Genomic DNA, 17,186 nt, shown 5'->3' on the forward strand with positions numbered 1-17,186 from the left:
ATTTTAAAACAAGGAAGAAAGAAAATGAACTTTAGCAGAGTACTAAACTCCAGCTTTAGAGTCAGGAAGATGATAGAGAATCAGGAAGGGGACCTAAAACTTGCAAGTTAGGACAAAGACAACCAGAGAAAGTGATGCTTCAGGCAGTGGAGGAGGGTGACTTGTTACAAATGCGCCTGAAAAGTTCATCAGAGGGAGAATGAGAACTGACCACTATCAATCCTGTAAAGACGTAATTTTGAAAAGTTGGTAAAGGAAAGGGGTTATAGGGAAGGGAAGTCTGAGGGGGGTATGTGGAGCGATGGCTCAGTGGTTAAGATGACAGCTTGCTCTTTCAAAGGACTTGGGTTCAATTCCCAGCACATAACCATCTCTAGCTTCAGTTGCAGAAGATACCTGACCTCAGAGGGGACCAGGTACCCAGGCAAATGGTGCACAGATATACATGCAGGCAAAACATCCATACACCCTAAGATATTAATAACAATAAACACAAAACAAAAAGTCTCATTGGGGCTGGAGAAATGGCTCAGAAGTTAGGAGCAGTTACTGCTCTTATAGAGGACCAAGGATTGTCTCCCAGCACCTGCAAGCTGGCTCAACACTATCTATAACTCCAGTTCCAGGGATATCTAAAGGTGGCTCCTGCGCACACACATCGAGCACATATATACACTCAGGCATGCAGATGTACACATACAAAAACAACATAAACAAATAGTCAAAAAAGAAAAGAAAGAGGAGTAAGAACTGGGGACAAGAAGCAGGCACTGTGCACAGCTACGTTTGGGCAGTTTCATATGAAGGGAGTAAAGAAATAAAGATGTTTACATCAGTGTACCTTCATATTCCTCGTATTCCCATCTTATCTTAACAAGCAAATTACCTCATAACTCCTTCTCGATATAGCTTCTGTGACAAAGAATTTAAAACCTGTGACTACAAGCAGCAATGATTTCTCCACACCCTAGCAGACTAGGCTAGTGACCTAACCTATTGGATTAACAGGAGATCCAAGTCATGATGCACATAGTCGGTAGGGTAAAACTTAAACTCAGGGTAAACACTTTGAGAAATAACTGCGATCCCATAATTACTAATGTCCAGGCATAAGCATATACTCCTGATGACTCACTAAATTACCTCATCAACAATGATCTTTCCTTTTGTTAAACATCAAGTTTAAAAACCAGTGCCCTCCCCATTTTCTTGGCATTAGTATAAAGGTGAAAAAGATTTTTTCTAAATACCAAAACTTGAAAGCAGATAGCTGGTGAGGCATCAGTTGGGAAAGTAAAAAATGAGCTGCAAACCAATCAGGGAAGTTCTTTAAACTAAAGCATACACTGATTAGAAAAATCAGATATTATTTCAACGCTTTGCTAAGCCAAGGACATTTTCAAATTATTGTTTCTGTACAATCAGTCTTTCAACAATGGTTTAAGCTTGCTGGAAAATCTTCACAGGGCTAGCATATTAAAAGATAATTGCAGACAACCATCCAAATTGCTAAATGTTCATTCAAGGGATAAGTATGCTCCTCGTATACTTCATTTAGAAAACCCCGGCTTCTTCTACACAGAATTTAGAGACTTCCTTTTTTAAATGTTAGCATCCAAGGCTGAGAAATAATGGCCAAAGGATATATGGGTCATTGGAACAGCTGTAGTGATGTCATATAAAGTAAAGATTTTAAGTTTTGCAACACAGGCTGTGGCTAACTGAGAGGATAAGCTAAAGGAACCCAGAAAGGCTGGGTGTTCCTGCAACAATCCATTTTTCTTGAAATGCCTCAAAAGCATTGTGCTGCTGCTTCTGGGGCCTCTCCAGTGACAAAATCCCTCAGGCTTCCTCAGCTGCCTGTATCCTGGCTAGTGGCTCTGCTCTTCCTTAGCCTACGCTTTCCTTCAAAGTCTCCAATCATCTCATCAGAAGGAAACAGGGGTAACCGTACAAACAGGAATCTATGGTGGGGAAATGAGGGGCAGTGGCCTCCGGATGCAGCATCATGCTGTATCCTCAGTAGGCATTTGGTGGATGGGAGTTATTGGCTTGAAATAAAATTCACAAGAAGCTTAAAGGAAGACGAGAATCAGAGAAAGACTGCCTAGAGAAGTCGCTGGAATATAATGTTAGTGCCACACCTGGAGTCGGCTATGAAAAGAGAAAAGGAAAATACTTTGTGAAGCAAAGAACTCAAGAGAAAATTAGCAGAGTTGTACAGTTGGGAAAGCAGAATTGAGAGTGGGGAAATAAAAAGGCTAATAGGATGACAAAGGTTGGCTGCCAAGTAAACTCAGGATTTTCAGAAAAGGGTATTTTTTAGCTGGAGTCACGAAAAGTGAACTTGCTGCATTCTGCTGAAATTGTTGTTTAGCAAACTTTAGCATGAAAGCAAAATGATAGTGATTATGTGGACAGAAAGGCATTCCTTCTGCACACCCATGCTCTTAGCCAAACCTTCTAGAAGCCCAAGATCACCTTGCCCTCTGATTTATTCTACACTGTATTTACTGCACCTCACCTGTGCGAAGTGGGGTCCTATACTAATTATTGTGCCTGCATTTTAGTAGAAGGGGACCATGATGACCTTTTCCAATAAGGCAAATGTTGCTTGATGAGTCTTGTACTCTCATAATGCCATTAGTAAGTGATATTACTCTCATTTTTCTCTACTGAGTTTCTCAGGCATGTTTTAGCTTAAATTGTGCCATAGAAATGCTATGAGATTATTTCAGTTTATGCAAGTTTGGAGATGGTGAGCTCCGCCCTTGATGACGACCACTAAAGGCTGACTAGATAGTCTCCAGCTTCCTTTCTTATGCCTTTGCATTGAGGGAAAACACCTAACCGTCACTCAAGTCACTAGCGCGGCTGTGGTAACAACCAGAAACCAAACTTCTATCCCCATCACAGTTTCTTCACTGTTTGTTAAGTCATTTATGACAGACACTCAACAACAGGCATGGCAAATCCGTTCTCTGTAGGCTTTTTCCGCTCGACTTGTCCACAGAGCACTGGCCTAGCAAAAGCCAGTGGAAGAGCAGCAAGCATTTGTGCCTGTGCTTTCATGCCCTTTAAAATACTGCTGCATGGCTCTGCTCCTCTCCCTCTGCTCCAGGCCACAAGATCCAGCTGCGAGAAGCAGGACCCTTTAATTCCATCAATCCTCCTCTCAAAAGACCGTTTTGGAACAGTTAATTGCAAGAACATGCAGCCATTATAGGATCCCATTCCCATAACAGAGCTTGGCGGGAATAAGGCCACCGCAGAGAAGAATGTTCTCCACGAATGATCTCCATGATCGCTTCTCTTTCTGCACTGCTCACCCCATTTTAGAGATTAGCACAATATGAGAGCATCAATAATTAAGAGAAAGCAGGGAATGTCAGTGAGAGAAATGGGCAGTGTGGTGACAGCTCTCTGATCTGCAAAGACTCTGGAATAGCCAAGACTCAGGAGAAGCCCCTGGCTCTAGCACTTCTTTGCTGCTTGACTTTGCTCCCACTAGTGTGTGTGGGAGGAAACTCCCCCTAGAAATCAAACTCTGAACTAGTTTTCAAAATACTGACTTATCCTCGCAGTCTTTGAAGTTCTTGTTTTGAAGTCTCCTTCCATCTTATCTACCACCTACCGACCAAGGAGATTCCAAACCCTTAAAACTCTAATTTTCATTAGCTTCTTGATCTCTGATTTTATTTTTCAAAGATAAACTTTTTAGATAATGTCTTAACGAAGTAAAAAGGATTAGGAAAGCAACGGGCACTGGTTCAGGCTGATTTGAGATGAAACAATCTCTTCTATCACAGAGAAAGCAGCTGTTCTCTGAAGAAGCTGTTTCTTTTTTAATTTTTTTTCAAGTGAAATGGATTTAATCCCTCCTCACCCTAATTTACTAGAACTAGAGAAAACAAATGATCAGTATTGAATTGACTATTCTTACTTTGATAAGAATCATATTAGGCCATATTTTATTGATACTCATAGGAGACCCTGTCCTTTCCTGGATGGAGACTGAAGAAGAAGGGATTGGGGTAGGAGTGGGGATGGAGCTACTAGAAGGGGAGGATGGGGGATGCTGTGGTAGGGATGTAAAATAAGCAGATGAATACAAAATTGTTTAAAAATCACATGTTTAAAGGTGTTTGGATTTTACTCATGTAAGAACTTGAAATGGTTTACACGGTGATGAAAAGTAGATATTAAAGAGATGTGTAAACAAAAACACAAGCAAATATACTTTTATTTCTACAGCTATTTTATAGGTTAATAGTTATGGATAACTGGTTCACTGAATTATACAACTTATTGATATTTTTCATGTTTTGATTGACAGGTAAACACCACAAGAAGGTAAGATCAGATTTTCTTTTTATATGAAATCCTAAGGCTATGTACTACCATGGAAACAGAAAGAAACAAGAGTAAAAATAACTACTTTTCACAATATAGGTGTTTGCCAAAGCCCTTGTGCTTTAAGCCGAGCTGCTACGGTACTGTTTAGTTTTTCCTGAGTAAATGATTTCAATTTGATCTTAAGAATATAAGCAGAAACCAGCTCTTTCCCCTTTCCATCTACTTTTCTCCAGAGAACCAGAGCAAATGGAATTGAGGACTTTTGCCCAAAATAAACACACACTGCAGTAGTTTCTTTCTCCCATCTATTCCTGCTAGTTTTGTAGCAAAGGTTAAAAAGCTTTGAAGGGTAAACTATTTTATACTCAATATGTATAAATCTGTACACTAAGATTCCAGCAGCATTAATAGTACATATTGGATATATACAAGAAAAAAAACTGGTTTTTGCAGCTGGGCCTGGAGGTATTGATCATAATAATATACTGTGCCTTTCATAGGAAATGATAGGGCAAACTTGCCAGTACCATCCGTCAGAGCTCATAACTCACATGGCTTCATGACATTCATGAATGACAGTGTTATTCAAAACTTGGGGTTATTAGGTCTCATGTTTGGGTCTCCAGTGGCCCAGCCATTACCCTTCAGATTCTAAAATAAAACTCGGGCTCATTCACATAGGACTTAACTAATAGAATTTCTGTAGTCCCTACCTAATCAGCCTTGTTTAATTAACCTGCTCTACTGTTAGCCTCTCAATAAAAATTTAAAGTGAGAAGCACGTCGCTGTATAAGCCTCACCTCTGTAACTCAAGAGTTTTGAACACTGGAATTAGAGAAACATTTCTTTCTAATTCAGTTTCTCCTGACTACTTATCTTGAGGCATTTTAATATCCTCCGGGAGGAGTGTATTCATTGAATTAGGCCAGAATTTCATGTTCCCAATTGGCACGACTTTATGTAAAAAAAAAATTATCAGATTTAGGAATTTAACGTTATCTTTCTGTAGGAGGCAGCAAAATGGCCCCAAAGATACCCATGCCCTAAACTGTAGAGTCTGTGAATATGCCACACAACATCACAGGTATGACTACTTAAGTGGCTAAAGATAAAGACACCAACATGGTTAGGCTGTCCTGGGGTATACGAGTGGACCCAGGCTAAGGGACAGCATGCATCTTTTAAAGCAGAGAGCTTTCTCTGCCTACAGAGAACCAGAGAGATAGCAAGGCAAAGGCTTATCTTCTCTTCCTAGTTGTGAAAACGGAAGAAGGAAGCAATAAGGTGCACAAAGCCGGTGGCCCTAGGGAAGCTACAAGGGCATGGAACTGGAGTCTTCCTCAGAGCCTCTTGGGAGAAAAATGTCCTCAGTCCTGGTGACTTGTAACCAACAAAACTATAGTGTAAGACCTTTGTGCCTGGTAAGCAGCAACTCCCATAGTAATTGGGTAGAGCCAAGAAGAAGCTAATAAACCTTCTTCGTTGTGCTACACAGATCACTTCTTTTCATGGAAGGGTTAAAAGCTGACTGGGGGGAAATGGTCAATTCTAAACTGGGAATCATGGGGACAGGAAAACTTGGGAATCATGAACATTGACAGTGTCATACAAAACCTAGAACCCAGGCTCCCACTTCTGGCTTCAACAGTGAATCACAACTTGAGCTTCCGGCCTCCTCTGGGTGTTGACTACACATCTGTTTTCTCTATACAACTTCCTCGGATTATGTGGATTCCCTTTCAGTGATCTGTCTGACGAGAGCCAATAGAATCATCTTTCTGGAGGGTAAACCCAAGGAAAAACATATAGATATCCTCCCAGCTATGGGAAATAGACATGACTGATGGGCAAAAAATTGGAATCTTGGGGGTGGGGTGGGATGGGGATGAGGGGTGATGGGGAGAGAAAAGTGTGAAGGAGAGGATGAGGGGAACTGGGGGAATTGGGGTGATTGGGGATAAAGGAAGGTTGGATAGGGGAGCAGGGAAACTCATACCTTAGGTAAGGGAGCCACCTAAGGGGTGGCAAGAGACTTGAACTTGGAATGGCTACCAGATGCCCAGGGCAATGTCCCCAGTTAGTTCATTGGGGCACCTGAGGATAGGGAACCTGAAATGAACCTATCCTATAATCATACTGATGAATATCTTGCATATCGCCATAGAACCTTCATCTAGCGATGGATGGAGATAGAGCCAGAGACCCACACTGGAGCACCGGTCTGAGCTCCCAAGGTTATAATGAGGAGCAGAAGGAGAGAGAACAAGGAAGTCAGGACCATGAGGGGTGCACCCAACCACTGAGACAGTGGGGCCGATCTATTGGGAGCTCACCAAGGTCAGCTGGACTGCTACTGAAAAAAAACATGGGATAAAACCGGACTCTCGGAATGTGGCGGACAATGAGACCTGACGAGAGGCCAAGGAGAATGGCACAGGAACTTTCAACTGGCGATAGATCGAGAGAGAGACAGAGACCCAAATTGGAGCAACGGTCTGAGCTCTTAAGGTCCAAATGAGGAGCAAAAGGAGGGAGAACATGAGCAAGGAAATCAGGACCATGAGGCGTGCACCCACCCACTGTGACAGTGGAACTGATCTATTGGGAGCTCTTCAAGGCCAGCTGGACTGGGACTGAATAAGCATGGGTTGAAACTGGACTCTCTGAACATGGCGGACAATGAAGGCTGATGAGAAGCCAAGGACAATGGCACTAGGTTTCGATCCTAATACATGAACTGGCTTTGTGGGAGCTTAGCCTGTTTTGATGCTCACCTTCCTGGGCCTGGATGGAAGTGGGAGGACCTTGGTCTTCCTGTAGGGCAGGGAATTTGGACTGCGCTTCAGTATCGAGAGGGAGGGGGAATGGACTGGGGGGAGGAGAAGAGGAGTGGGGATGGGGGAGGGGAGTGGGGGGAGGGGGCAATGTGTGGGAGGAGGGGAGGGAAATGGGAAACAGTTGGAAATTTTAATTACAAAAGAATAAAAAAAAAAAAAAAAAAAAGAATCATCTTTCTGCTCCACTTCATTTACCGCATGCTGTCAAGTCTGCAGACTTGGCATTTCCATAACCCAGCGAGAACAAATTTAACCATTACACTTAAAATGCATTCTTACTACGGCATGAAAAGGGAAGAAAACCTTTTCTAGAGTCATTTTTAAGATGACTCTGCCTGAGCAGCATGTGTCTACGTCTGACTCAAGCAGGATAAAGGCCACCGAGAGAACTACCTGCACAGTCAAGCTGCCAGAAGACTATTTTCTTTGACACAAATTGAAACTGAACCTATATTTTAAACTATAAATTCATTTAACCAATGAATTATTATATTGCTTGAGACAAGAGCAAAAAAAAGATATGATTTCACATGAAGCATAATAGTTTTATTTCTAGCACAAGTATTATGAGTCTATTTTAATAAGAGTTTTTAAAATTAGGGTACAAGTTTAGATGGACTCAACTCTCTTCAACATTTACCATACTGGAATTTAAATTACGTACTATTACAGTTTGCCCCCACCTTTTAGAAATGGTTTCTAAGAACAATCAATGAGCAACTTAACAAACACAAGGGCAAGTTTCAAAAAGGTTTAAGTAAGACTGCTTTAGTATAGTTTCAAGACTGGAAAAATTATAGGAATAAACATTTGTGCTACTTATGATGATATATCCTTCAGTTCCTAGGAGCTATATGTAAATTTTAATATGGTTTTACACTCTTATAACCATTATTTCTTACTGCTTTTTTTTAGAAAAGTACATGTAGTATTCAGGTACCACTAGCATAATTTCTCAGAAACAAATCAAAGTTAGTAGAGCATATTCCACAGGAGTCTAAAATTATAAGCCTCCAGAAATGAACAATCTAAACTAGTTTTGCATCTCTCATCAGAGCAATCTGCCTGCCTGCTGTTCAGCCACCGGAAGAGACAGCACAGTCCCCATCCAAGCCATTCTCAACCTCCTGTCCCCTTGCGAAGCTATTTACTAACATTTAGGAAAACACCTTTTTCCTACTATTCTCCTCAAAACCCGCTATCACAGCGCTTGTAGGCTGTGCTGAAATTGTTTATTGGCAATCCAGGGAAAGACCTACAGGAAGAACACTCGCTCTGTATGGTGACCGAGCAGTGGGTTGCAGACTTCATCATCACTGCTTACTGATGAGGCAGCCTGTAGGAGAGAAGCTGAAATCGAAAATAAACTTCCAGAAGAAAATCGTCACTCACAGCTCTCCACCTGATGCTACAAGTGATGGCCCAGTGTTCTTATCAGAAGGCTGGATAAAACGCTTATCCTCAAGAAAAGATGTACATTTAAGTATCTCATCAAGCACAAAGTTCATTCCAGAACAACCCTAGAAACACGTGGAAATAGAACCTATGTATGAAATGACTGTCTGCATACTTGGAACTTCAAAGCACAAATAAATCTGTGCTCTTCCAACAGTACCGTCCCACATTATGCTAGTATCACATAGGCAGGATGAAATATAAGTAAGAATATGTAATTCTCATACTTTCAAGAGCCTTAGCTTCCCTGTGATGCCTGTAAAAATATTTAAAGGGTTCTGTGTATTTTAAACAGTTTGAAAATAAAGGCTCTCATGTTGGTGCTGTTCTTGCTTATCAGAGGGAGTAGAAGGACATTGTGTATTCACAGTGCATACATGCACACATACACAACACTTTAAACATAAACCATAAATCTATTATCAGTGATTGTCTGAAATTTCCCTATAAGTCAATATTTCAGTTAATAGTATATTGTAGAACACAAGAAACCTGAAGCAAAATAATAAAGGTGTTTGGCAATTCTTGTAATAGCATACAAAACAAAGCACTTACCTGCCATTGCTAGGGATGTCGAAAATCACACTGGAAGGAGAGGAACAGGAAGGGGGCTTTATCCTGGGATGAATCATCCCCACAGAGATGCTCTGAGCAACCCCTAAATGCATACTGACATCATCAGGACTGACTTGGAGGCAGAGGATACTATGGTAACGGAGCAATGTGCTGGGAGACAGATGCCTTTAATTGCTTTAACAACTTCCTGGGGCTCAGGCTACCAGGCTTGGATTTGCTAAGTAGGAAATGAAGGCTGTCACAGAGGCAGCAACTGTGACGCAGAGCAAGAGAACTCCATGAATTCTAAAATTATTAATTTCAGCGTGACTTCTTAATGTCATTACATGGCTCCGCTGGCAACAACCCTTTCTTATGCGGAGCCCTGAGGAAGGCACAGGTCAATATACAATGCTCTGAGGTAACCAGAGTCCAAGCTCATATAGAATTCTCTCACTTAACAAGCATTAATATTATTGCTTTACAAATATCCTTTTCCCTGACAGTGAATGCTTGATTCACTTTGAAAGAATGCCCACATCTGTGCTTTAGGAAGTCAGTGTGCCGATAACAATGACAACTGATTCTCTCTATTTACTTTTCTGAGAGGTGGCAGCTGCGGGTCCATTTATCTCTGAGCTCCAGTAAATCCTTGCCAACAGGTCACTTATCCAGAAACCACCACCAGAGAAATACCTAATTGTAACATCCAGATAAAAGGAGTCGGAAAAACCCCAACTTGCTGCCACACTTCTCTTGCTGAATTCTCCTGTCAAAGGCAGAATAACTTCTCCCAGTAATAATGCCCTCCGCTGGAAAACCACACAAAATGCAAAGTGTCCCTTTGAACTCTTTGTTCTCCCAGGCATCTGTCACCCATGTGTTGAAGAGAGCACAAACCCCTTTAAAAACACCAGGTTTGGGGTAATTGCTTAAAATAACCAGGTTTCAGCATCAAACAGAGTCTCTAATGACATCCTGCGCTTATCTGATCAGTTGCAACACTTTAATAAGTATATAATTTATCATCTGTGCTACAAAAACTATTGTTTTCTTTCCCATGAATATTTGATTGACATGTTTTTCAACAATACTAGGGCCTAATTTTTATTGTGACTACTGCAATTGTAGAGATAAGCAAGTAAGTTGGCAGGTCTTTTTAAGGAGAGTCCCAGCGCAATAATAACTGAAGTTTGTCATTCTCTACTGTATACTTAGATCTTAGCTCTTCCAAAGAAACTATTATTATCTCTATTTCAATTTGGATGAAGCCAAGACTGCCTTTTAATGTTCCCCTTGTAAGCAAATAGCTTACAAACGTCTAACAACAACTTGGCTTCAAAATCAGCAAATGGAATAAAACAGTACCAATTTCCAATCTGAAAAAATATATAGAGAGTTTCTAATCTAATTGACAAGTTGGGAGTTCTCATTCCTGCAGAGGTTGGGAAAGACTCTGAGGCAGAATAGTAACGTCTAGTCTCCCCAAAACACAGCATTTCCTTAAGTCGGGAAATGGGAGAGAGCATACCATTAAAGCTCCCACTCTTTCAGAGAGCTTGCCTGTAAAGCAAAGTAGACCAAACTCAAGCAGGTGCGAGCAGAAAGACTAAGAGCCAGTGAAATGGCTTGTCAAGTAGGGTGCTTACTACTAAGTCTGACAACCTGAGTTGGATCCCCAGGAACCATGGAGTAGGTGAGAACCAACTCCTCTAAACTGTCCTCTTGCCCCCCCCCACACACATGCTATAACACACAGCGACACACATACTCTCTCTAAATATATATAAAAATATCACCCTATGTGTGTTATGATTAAAGAAACATTTATTGGGTTGAGGATATATGAGGATATAGCTAATAGTGGAATGCTTGCTTAGCATGCACGAAGGTCTCTGAGTTCGGTCGCTAGTGCTCATAAACCGTGTTTGCCAGCTCATGCCTGTGATGCCAGAAATTAGGTAACGGCAAGAGGCTAAGTAGTTCAAGGTCATCCTCTACCATGAAGCAAATTTGAAGCTCTGTCTGGCTTTCAGTTTGTTTATGTGAAGACTCACTGAAAAATACCTAGAAGATGTACCACACAGGTATGTTAGGAGTGATGAGTTGGGCAATGGAAATTACAGACTATCTGTGAGGGAGAGTCCTTCAATTTTTTTATAAGATGAGTCTCTGAATTAAAGGAGATTTAACCATTGATCAAATACAGTCACTCAACAAAGAGACCTCCATCTGTGTGTACTCTGTAGCAGTCACCCTGTGCTAACCACACAGAGGGCTCGTCACACCTTCGGCGGGCAGGGCCTGACACTCAAGCACAGTAGTTCAAGGTTGCGTCAAACAATTCTGACAAAGAGGTATCCTGCCTAGCTAAATGGAGCTACGTTGTAAAAATGAATTAAGAGTATCAAGGAAACAAAACGTACCAAGGGGAGCAGGTGTATTGACTTTTCCAGACACGGGAGCCAAAGAGGAAAAATAATCCATCAATACAACTAGTGTGTCAGATATTTTTTTCTAAAGAACAGTGACAGTAAGAGCATAATCACAAAAAAGACCAAGCCAAGAGGTCTCTAACGCTCTAAAGTGCTGGAGAAAACATGGAAGACGGCCAGGAGAAATAAATCCTGCCAGTGGCCCTAGGTGGTCAGATTATGTGGTCTGTGAAAGACACTTCTTTTGAGAAAAAGGCCTAATTTCTCCAACTCCTGTCCACAATTCAGCCTGAGACAGCTTTTAGTTTCCTTTTAACTGATTTTTCAAAACAGCTAAATGCAATATGTTCTGTTCCCTTTTCTCTCACACTAGTTTTCTCTCCGCAAATGATGCAACGTCACTGACTATTTGCAGATCGGAAATTCATCAGTTGATAACTTTGTATAAAAACTCCATCACCTTCTTTCAGCCTTTGTGTTGACACCCCAGGACAGCAGCAATGAGGCCTGGTGAAATATGCACCCACATTAGACCACCCACAGAACCGCAAGGTCCAGAGGCTAGAGCTGCAGCTGAGAGCAAAGACAAATCTACCCAGCAACAGACTAGCCTCTCCTGCGTTCTGACAGGACCCAGCTGGATAATCGGACACATCCTTGATCTGTCCTAACTTTGGGGATGGGCTGGGGGTTGGGGGGAGGAAGCAAGCAGGCAAGAAAGAAAATGCTTACTCTCTGAGCATACCAAAGCTTCAAGGGTAGCCAAGCAGAAAGAAATCAAAATTTAAAAGTGCAAAATTACTCTTTTACAATAAAAAGTGTACCTGTCAAAGAAATCACCCCACGGATCATCTATGTCTGATAAATTACATCTAACTCTCTAACCTCCAGGAGCCGCCTTAACCTTTGAATTGAAGTTAGGGAGTCTAAAGGCCCTTAGCCTGGCAAGTATGTTAATCTGACCTGAATTCAAGCTGGTGAGGTTAAAGTCCAGAGGGACAAGGGAGAAAAGCAGGAAAGCAGAAAAGCAGCCTGCTCCAGTAGCCACTGAACTCCCTCCCCCATACACACCTTGGATAAGACAAAACACCCTTAACCTTGCCTTGCTCCACCTAGAATTCATGCCTCCTAGCCCACAGGAACAGTACTCTTGGCTGTCCTGCTCTTGGTAGAATGGTTACCAAACTCCACATCAGCCCAGTACACACAGGAAGTGCATGGGGCTTTATGACAAACATTTGGAATTCAGTTATTTTAATGAAAGTAAGTTGACACTGAGTTAATGAAAAAGCACAAGAACTGGTGGAATAAGGACTTATCCCACATCGTATTGAAAGCCAAACAGTGACCAAATTTAGTGACCTGTCCCCCGCGACCTCTCCATCTGACATCTCACAACTATCTAGTCCTATTCCTGGCCTCTCCGTCTTCAATGTATCTCCCTCTGGGCCATTCTATGATCATTACTTTTTCCTTAATATGACTTTAGCTACTTGATCAGTTCACTACCAAACTACCAGATCTGAAAGGCTCCCCTGTGGGACACTGCATCAACAAGCCCACCCTTGCCAGTCTTACCTCCCAGCACGTCCTACCACGCCCCCCACTAGACAATCCATACACTAATAAGCCCAGCACTTTCTCTCCTCTAGAAATGCATGCTGCTTCCTTCTCAGAAAGCTCCGTGTCTACCTCTCCATCTCAGCCTTGCCCCACGCTTCCCTCATCTCTCACTATCAATGAAACCCTACCAATCCATAAAGACCAATCTCATTGCTCTCATTAGAAATTTGGTTCTATAATCTCCAGGGCTCTTTATCTCTCTCACTGGACTTAAAGCATTCTTTTGTGACTCTAGGATTTCAGCTCATTGGTACACTTAACCCATGCGGTCCCTTCCCTGCAAGTAAAAGGAAAAAAATTATGGTACAGGGTTACTGGAATTCCCTACTTCCTCTGACCTTTGGAAAAGTGGAGTCCTTGTTCACTTCTGATTCTCTACACAGAACTGTGCTTGCACTCGGCATCCACGCGAATTCATACTAAATAAGCACCAACTATATACCCTGCTCTCGGTATTGCAAAGTAGTTAAGAGTAAACTCTTTTACTTAGCCTTTTAAAAACAACACCACATTACATAGTAAGACACAAATATGAACGTTACTTTCAAAATTGAAAATAAAAGCCAGGAATTGGTACCAGCACTCGGGAGGCAGAAGCAGGCAAATCTCTATGAGTTCGAGGTCAGCCTAGTGTACAAAGTGAGTTCCAGGACAGTCAAGGCCATACAAAGAAATGTCTTGAAAACCCAAAATAAATAAATGGAGAAGGAGTAGGGGAAGAAATAGGAGGAGGAGGAGGAGGAGGAGGAGGAGGAGGAGGAGGAGGAGGCAGAGGAGGAAGAGGAGGAGGAGAAGGAGAAGAAAGAAAGAAACAAACAAACACAAGCGCAACTAGATTTCATCATTTCTGCCATACAACTTCCAATATCCCTGATTATTATGTTTGCCATTTGGACATCTCCCTTCTAACGAATACCTGCCTTTTCTGTGCGCAGGCCAAGTAGACTGCCCTAGGTATGGAAACTTTTCTTCTGTGTGTGAATGATTTGGTTTGGTTTTGGTTTATTGCTTTTCTGTTTTAATTTTTCATAAGAGTTTTTTGGTCAAGGTGTTTTGGCTGTGTCTATGACTACGCAACATGTGCCTGCAATTCCTGTGGAGACCAGAAGGTGGCGTCGGATCCTTGGAAGGATACTTCACAGGCCTTAAAAAGAATGTGGCTACTCGGTTTTATCCTCGTAGAATTTAAATTTTTCTTTCATTTAAAGGTCAAGAATTATATCCTTACTCTACCTTTTAACTCACTCAGGACTTCAGTATCTTAAACACATATCCAGAACTAAACATGAATAACAAAGCCCTTAGTGTTTTGAATCTAATAGTAAGGAATCGCACATTATGACTTACTTTAATGCCTAAAACTTATTTCAGCACTTCATGATTCTAATTTTGATTATGATTCCCAGAAGAAGTGAGGGATTAAGTTCTAATATTTTTTTTCCTAAAGAAGCTAGCTGGAGATAACTTCCTATTTTAGCCCTTCAATTAGTATGATTTAAAATACCTCTTCCCTGGGATACAAATAAAGAACTCCGAGGGAAATGTGGAGGATATGAATCGAAGCAGAGATTTTGTTTTGTGTAATAAAAGCAGGCATTAGAGGGGTTAAGGATGATGCCCCACAGCCTAAGTTGTCCAGCAGAGCTGAAAGGGTCTGACAGCAGGCCTGGGCTCAGGGCTCATGAATAACATCCCTTTAGTACAGGGATCTGGTAAAGGCTGTTCAGGCAGGACTTTCTATCTCTGGATGTAAATTAATCAACCAGTTGATTGCACAATCCTGGAATTTCTTCTTTTCACAGATTAAAGCAGGTTTACTGGCAGTTCCCGGATCATATCAATGGCTTCTAGAAGGTCAAATGAAGCAATCTACATCAAATGTGCCTCTTAAGTCCCAACCACAGCACCCTCTGTAACCTGCTGTGTGTGACTTGTGTAGTGGATTCGCCCATTTTAATGAACTACTCTGATTTTCTTTGCCTTTCTTCCTCCCCCAAAAGGGATAATTCATACATTTAAATACTGTTAATTACAGAGAAGCTTGTTTTCTTCTGTATCAGGTTAAAACAATATAAATGAGTCAGCTATAATCCACACTGGGGAGAGGAGCATAAAAGTAAGGATTCTGGTCCACAGGGGCCATGCCCATCACAAGTGAGCAACCACCAAAGCAGAAATGGTATATATTAGGTGATAGCTACAATAACTATCAGACACTATGTGCTCTAGAAACATGGGTATTTAATAGAAAATATTCTGTTCCAGGTGGAAATGTTCATCTGCGTGAAAAAACAGACTCTAGCGCATTGGGAGAGTCTTTGAAATCTAGTAGTCTATTGCTTTTCTGCTGCAGTAAGAGAATGTCTACAATCTAGTAAGATACTAATCATGTGTGTCTTGAACACTAAATGCAAAAGCCAAGGACAGACAAGCTAAGCTAAGGATGAGAGACTATGAAGTGTTCAGGACCAGCGCTTGTCTCACAACACTGTGGGCACAATAACTACCGACCCAGGATCTCAGAGGAGTTCCAAGAACTGACTACACCACCCCTCCTCTCTTCTATAAATAACCCTCTAACTTCTAGAGAGGGGAGGCTAGAGAGATGGCCCAGTGACCAAAGACCACTGACTGTTCTTCCAGAGGACCTAAGTTCAATTCCCAGCACCCACATGGCAGCTCATAACTGTAACTCCAGTTCCAGGGAACCTGACACGTTCACACTAAGGCACATAAAATAAAGTTAAATATATGAACAACATTCCCAACTTCCAGCCATGAAAGGAAGACAATACTCAGAGGATGTTTAGAATACCATGTTGAATCTACAATACCCAAGTTCTGTGCAGCTAGAGACGTTATTTAACTTCAGTTTTGTCAGCCTGGAAGTTGAGGAAAGACAACTGCTACTTAATGCACTGGAGATATAGTGTTGAACAGAATTTGTATTGCCACATGGGAGATGAAACGAATAGCAACTTACACCCATTTTTATATATGTAGAAAGGAGTTCGGATGGGCCATACCATGCAATGGTGAGTTAAGCTCTGACTTGTCATGGTGATATGTGGGGTCAGAAGAGATTACACCGGAATAAGAAGGAACAAGAAGCATGGAATAGGAAAGACTCTTCAAGGCATACATATTCAAAAGAGTGACATTTAGCCGGGCAGTGGTGGCGCATGCCTTTAATCCCAGCACTGGGGGGGGGGGGGGGGGGGGGCAGAGGCAGGTGGATCTCTGTGAGTTCGAGGCCAGCCTGGTCTACAAAAGCTAGTTCTAGGACAGTTAGGACTATAACACAGAGAAACCTATCTCAAAAAGGAAGGAAGGAAGGAAGGGAGGGAGGGAGGGAGGGAGGGAGGGAGGGAGGGAGGGAGGGAGGGAAGGAAGGAAGGAAGGAAGGAAGGAAGGAAGGAAGGAAGGAAGGAAGGAAGGAGGGAGGGAAGGGAGGAAGGAAGAAATCTCTAACTTAGAGGCAATAATGCATTTGCTCAAAGTGACCAGGCTTCAAAATTGGGTGTAACAACCCTGGAGGCAATGCCACTCCCCAACACTATGTATCTGTGTAGAAATTTTTATTTCCCCAAATGCATTTTAAAGACTCCAGCTGGCAGAGTCTGTGGACATGAGATGCTCTCCAATCAGCACTCAAGTTCCGGCATGGTCTCTGTTTTCTGTACTCATATGCTGTGCTCTGAACAGACATAGGCACAATTTATTGCTGCACGGAGGCCAGTGGAGAACACCCTGTTTGCAAAAATGGCAACTATTACCTGATCCTATGATTAATTTTTCATGAAAGATGACTTAATGTCACTGTCAGGACCCCAGGAACTTCCAGCAGTCATGGAGTCAACCGTCCTCTCCACCTGTCCCTCAGGTTACAGCTTTTCAGTGAGCATGCAGCATGCGCGCGCTCTC

At 42.0% G+C, this 17,186-nt stretch overlaps 1 protein-coding gene across 9 annotated transcripts in view; it reads right to left on the minus strand.

The window, feature by feature from the left end:
* Positions 1-17,186, minus strand: part of Pam (peptidylglycine alpha-amidating monooxygenase) — a 289,755-nt gene that overhangs the window by 226,017 nt on the left and 46,552 nt on the right. Inside the window, exon 1 of one of the 9 annotated variants that reach the window (XM_057758165.1) lies at positions 9,205-9,311. The exons of the other annotated variants lie outside the window; for them this stretch is intronic. The gene's annotated coding sequence lies outside the window, so the exon portion shown is untranslated. Of the gene's footprint in view, positions 1-9,204; positions 9,312-17,186 lie in introns of those variants that run through there. 9 annotated transcript variants of the gene reach the window in all.

Source organism: Chionomys nivalis, chromosome 2 (assembly GCF_950005125.1).
Source record: "Chionomys nivalis chromosome 2, mChiNiv1.1, whole genome shotgun sequence".
Lineage (NCBI taxonomy): Eukaryota > Metazoa > Chordata > Mammalia > Rodentia > Cricetidae > Chionomys > Chionomys nivalis.